The sequence below is a fragment of the Marmota marmota genome, unplaced genomic scaffold, assembly GCF_001458135.2.
Source record: "Marmota marmota marmota unplaced genomic scaffold, marMar, whole genome shotgun sequence".
Lineage (NCBI taxonomy): Eukaryota > Metazoa > Chordata > Mammalia > Rodentia > Sciuridae > Marmota > Marmota marmota.
This window is the reverse complement of record NW_025999945.1, coordinates 2,872,066-2,877,423: the sequence shown is the minus strand read 5'-3', so window position 1 is coordinate 2,877,423 and position 5,358 is coordinate 2,872,066.

Below are 5,358 nucleotides of genomic sequence, written 5' to 3'. Positions count from 1 at the left end.
TTTTTTTTTTTTTTTTTTTTTTTTTTTTTTTTGCATCTCTCATCTCTTGACCTGACTTCAAGGTTTCTTTGTCCTTCGATAACTCAAGAAAGCAGAATCCAGCCTAAAAGGTAGGGCAGAGTATAAACCAAAATTGAACTCTTTCTATTAAGATGTATTATTATCCTCTCAAGGAACATCTATAAGGGAAAAAAAAGATCCATAACCTTCTTAAGATGCATCTGATAGGACTTCAAATTTGTACACTGCAACAATTTCATAGGCTTTTGAAAGACACTGTTAGTGCTACATTAACAAGGTGTCCTTATTTTCCAGGACCAGGTGTAGAGGGAGGCAGGCAGCACAGACCAGGAAGGAAGCATTGCACTTAGATGTATGCTTAGAGCTGTGTCCTAGTTTCCCAATTTATTAGAAGAGTGACCTTGGTCAGGGTCAAGGCTAATGTCCCTGAGGCTCAGATTTGTTTTTATACACATTACCTGTGATCAAATGGGTCCTAAAAAATGTTTACCTTCTTCCTTTACCTTTGCAGTCTTGCCATTGTTTTATACTCTAGAATGGGCCCTGGAGCAGAAACATAAAAAGTTCAGTTTGATCTTATTCCTTCCTGACATTTTGTCAAGCCAAGGGACTTGGGAAGACAACAGAAACTCTCTCTTAATATAATCCTTTATGGTTTATAATGTTACTTACAGATGTACTTATTCTTTCTTTCAAGCATTTGTTTGATTTCTATGAAGCATGCTGTTCTATACTCAAGGATACAATGGTAAGCAGAAACAGACCCCAAGGAGCTATAGTCAAGAGGGTTGGTAGACATTCAGCAAATAAGCACACACATACAATTATGAAACAGAGTAAATACAGGTTGAGTATACTTTATGCAAAGTGCTTGAGACCAGAAGTCTTTTGGATTCTGGGTTTCTTCAGATTTTGGAACAGTTGTATATACCCAATGAGGTATATTGGGGATACAGAATGAAAAACCCTGTCTTTTAAAGATATATGCTATGAAATTCCATTTACATGATATTCCGAAATAGGGGAAAATAGTGTACTCTGGAATATATTTCTAAGAATTAAAAAGAGGCAAGCATGGTAAAACTGTAAAAACTAAAAAGATAAAGTTACATGATAAGGAAAAAATGTAAAGAAGTAAATATTGCTTAAATAAGAACAAATTACCCCGTTTAAGCTTTTACTCTTTTCTAAGCACTTTACAAGATTTATGTTGTTTAATCCCTATGAAAGAATTTTCAAAACTATTCCTAACCTGTAGTATCCTTTTTAAATATTTTCAGACATAATTAAATAACTTGGTTAACTAAGTTAATCTCTGATCAACCACCTCACTGGGAGCCAAACTAGAAATTCAATTCATAACTTGGTTAACTAAGGGTAACTGAAACCATAGAAAAGGAAACAGCAAATGTCTATTTTATGAAGCTGTTTAAAGAAAAAAAATGATGAATGAAAGTTCAGGGAGGACTGAGGGCAGAATCCCAGGGAACAGTAGTGTTTGAAGGTCATAGAAGAGTGTGACTTTCCAAAAGAAATTTTTAGGTATTAAAAAGAATGGGAGCAAGAAATTCCCAAGTCTTGTGCCACAAGGTCAAAAAGATAAGAGCATAGAAGTCACCTTAAGGACATGAATATACATAGAGCTGGTTTCCAAGGTAGCTATGGAAACATAATGTCAAAAGTGTTGGGTTTAGGATGGAGTGGATTTAGGAGGAGCCCATAGATTCCCTATCCCCTCTCAGTAAATTTTCGATGCAACTGACAATTCTCACATTAGAAGGGCTCATAGTTCTGATGCAGAGAATATATGCAAAGAGAAGGTAAATTCATGAAATACTATTTTCTTTTCCCTAATTTAAAAACTGGTTCTGTCCCTGAAAACCATAGTTATATGAAACTTGTTAAATCAAAAAGATCCAGAGGCAGAATATAACCATCAACTTCCCCTCCTGTGTTCCAAGAACAGGTCAGCTGTCCAGACCCATGACAGAGCAAGGAAGAACAGACGGGGACATATCATACATAAATTTTCCTGGAAATATCCTCCATCTGATTCTTCCATGGGTGACACTAAAGGAAAGGTGGCTGTCAATTTAACATTTCTTATAGTTAAGGGCTCCTTAAAACTCATTTTATTTAATAGTTTTCACAATTTTTTTTCATACTTGAGCTCATTTCAAATAAAATCTTACCTGTAACTTAAATACAAAAGAAAAAAAAAAACGTGATTCTGCTCCAAATCAATGAAATGTCTCTACAGGTAAGGGGCGGGGTCCCCCGTGGTGGTGGGGAAAAACAGTAAGTGACTCACTCAGGATTCCCCAGCTATTAGGTATCTTAACTAGAATTTCAAAGCCATTTCTTTTTACCATCATGTTTCTGGAATTTAAAATAAATTGTGAAGCTGTAAACTCTTCCACATACTTAGGACCAAAAGAAAAAATAAGTGCCAAGCAAAAAGAAGTTCTTCTTTATCAGTATTGTCTGCAACAGTAAGTGACTAGCCCTTTGTGGTGGGCATGTGGCAGGCAGCCCCTCTTAACAAGATTCAAAACGTGAATAAAGATGACAGAGGCATAGCAAAGGCAGGCATACCTAATCAATATTATTTTCTCCTTTAGAGCAGCAATTCTCAGTCCTGTCTGCCCATGACCATAAACTGAGGAGTGCTGTAGTTGTTGTTTGGGTTCAATTGCAGGTGCTCAGTACTTAACGTTTGAGAAGAGAATGAACACTGACAAAAAGTTATGAAGATGTCAACACTTTATCCAGGAAAAAAAGTGCACACATGCTTAAGCACAGAGAACATCTGTGGACTTCACTATAAATTCCCTTAATCTGGAATAAGGGACATAATTTCTTCAATAGTCTCCAAATTCAAGCATGATTTAGTTTCTAAAAGTTCAGTTATTTAAAAAAGGCTTTAATGACATATTCCATTTTCTCCCTGGCCAGGTATCCATTGTAATCTAGAACCAGATGCCTTAATGTAAACATTGCAGCTGAGTCTCCAGTTATTAATGGAAGGAAGTGAAGACTATGTTAAATTGAACATTTTAGAAAGAAATTTGTGTATACCTTAAATGTCCCTGATCTCTGCAGATGTTCCTATCACTGGCCTCCTGGAGTTCCCATCCCTTCCTCAGCCGATGACACTGCATAGAAGTGCACAAAGATCCTGGGCCTGAGTAAGCCTTCCCAATGTCAAAACCTAGACCTGCTGCCTACCAGCACTATAATACTGAAGGACTTGCTTCAGTTTCTTCCTTTTTGAGATTACATAACAATATCCCTTTAAAAAATAGTATTTCTGTAAAGATTCATTTGAAATTACACTCACTACCTGGCATTTAATATAAGACACTGAATATGCAAACAGAAAAGATATATGCTATTAGAGATGACATGATGTGACAGAAAAACAAAATTTGTGACCACAAATCCCCGAACAACCACCTCATTAGGAGCCAGACTAGAAATTCAAACCACAGCCTCTGTAGAAACTGGTCCAGAGGGTCAGGGCTTGCTCAATGACTGCTAGTTTCTCTCTCTCTTTTCTTTCTTTCTTTCTCCTTCCCTTCCTTCCTCCCTCTTTGTTTCTTCCATCATTCCCTCCCTTCCTCCCTCTCTCTCTCTCTTTTCCTCTCTCTCTTTCTTTTCTTTCTTTCCTTCCTTTCATCCCCCCTCCCTCCCTCCCTCCCTTCCTTCCTTCTGCTTCCAACTAAAAAAATTTCACAACAAAAAAATCAATCATGCTTCTCAAATCAATCATATAGGACACACCCACTTGCTATTAGCCATCCTCCAGCTCCCCCATGCTAAAACCCTCCAGTCAGGGTGCACATATAGTTTCCCTTTTTCCCCATTGTAAAGCTTTCCCACCCCTTTGCCTGCCTCTGAGCCTGAGCCAAATGCAAATGGTGGTGGCCCTCTCCCTTGCTTCAGTGATCTCTTAGTAATGAGCCTCTGCTTGTTGTGCTTTGGTTAGACTTTGATTTCTTCTATAAGGTAGCTACTTAATAAATATTAGTTTCTTTCCCTGTATTTGCATTTTGCTTCAGGTGGCCACTAAAATATCCTTATTGATCTTCCTTTTCACTTTTACAAATGAGTCCCAAATACTTCTGGAATTTGAATGAAACCTCTCCAATCATCTTAAAGATGTACCCCTAATATGTATCTTATTTTCCAGAGCAGGTGTTTCCCAAGTCACTGCTAAATAATGTCTTTGAATTCTTGGTATTCCTGGTTAAGATAATTGTGACAGAGACTAGGGTGAGGGAGAGAGAGGCTTGATAGAGACCAAGGGGCGTGTGTGTTTTATAATTAACGCCCAACTTAATCTCTTTTTCTTTTATAAGTTGTCATTGGCCAGTGTAAAAAGAAAAAGGCTCTCAAATGGAAAAGCTGACATTACTTTGTCCTTCAAAATTATAAAAAAATAACCTTCCATTAAACTGCCATAGAAAAAGTATAAGTCTTGTGTGAATCTTCTGTTCCCTTGTCTGTCTTCCCTTCTAACTGCGAAAATAAGCAATTGGGGAAAAGCTGTCAGGTGGAACTGATCTCCCTGGCATCCGTCTGCTCAGTGTGGTCTGGATGTTATTCACCAAGGGGTTCTGCAGGTATTACAAACACTGGCAAGAATTTTTTGGAGTCCACAGGGCAAAAGAGATGTGCATGCATCATCTCTTCCAGAGCTGAGCAAAAGCTGGGAAGAAGGATGGCTATTCACAGGGGCCCAAATTATCTGGAAAGCCGTTTGCTAGAGTCCTGCGATTAAGTTAATAAGATATGTACCATATGCTGGCTTGAACATGCTAATTCCCTGGGTCCCTGGAGTGTTTTAAGAGGATAATAGCACAGGCCACTACAAAAACAATGTTCCAAAGATGAAGGTTTCTTGTTTGCTTGCTATGCTCTATGCCTTTGAGGGAGAGGATCTCTGGCTACCCAGATGTCCTGACCTGAAAGCTCCCTTTAATTTGGAAAGCAAATGATTCATTTGTCCTGTTAAGTGGTATCAAGGTTTTGTGAATCAGTTGCATACCTATTTAGAATGCAAATTACACAGACTGAACCTTTCACTTCAGGACAAGCAATAAACTCTGAAGGACAGTTTCTATTGCCTGGGTGGCAATAAAAAAACAGCCTTTGGAACACACAGAGTGGTAACGGGCAAAGTCGGTTTGGGGTAGGCAAATTGTCTATTAACTTGGACCCTCTTTCTGCTCCACCACACTCTCTATCTAGTTGCATGTCACAGCAGGACACAAACATCTGGTCTTCTCTAGTAAGGTCAACCCACCTTATAGCACTGGCTCTCCAAGGGCCATA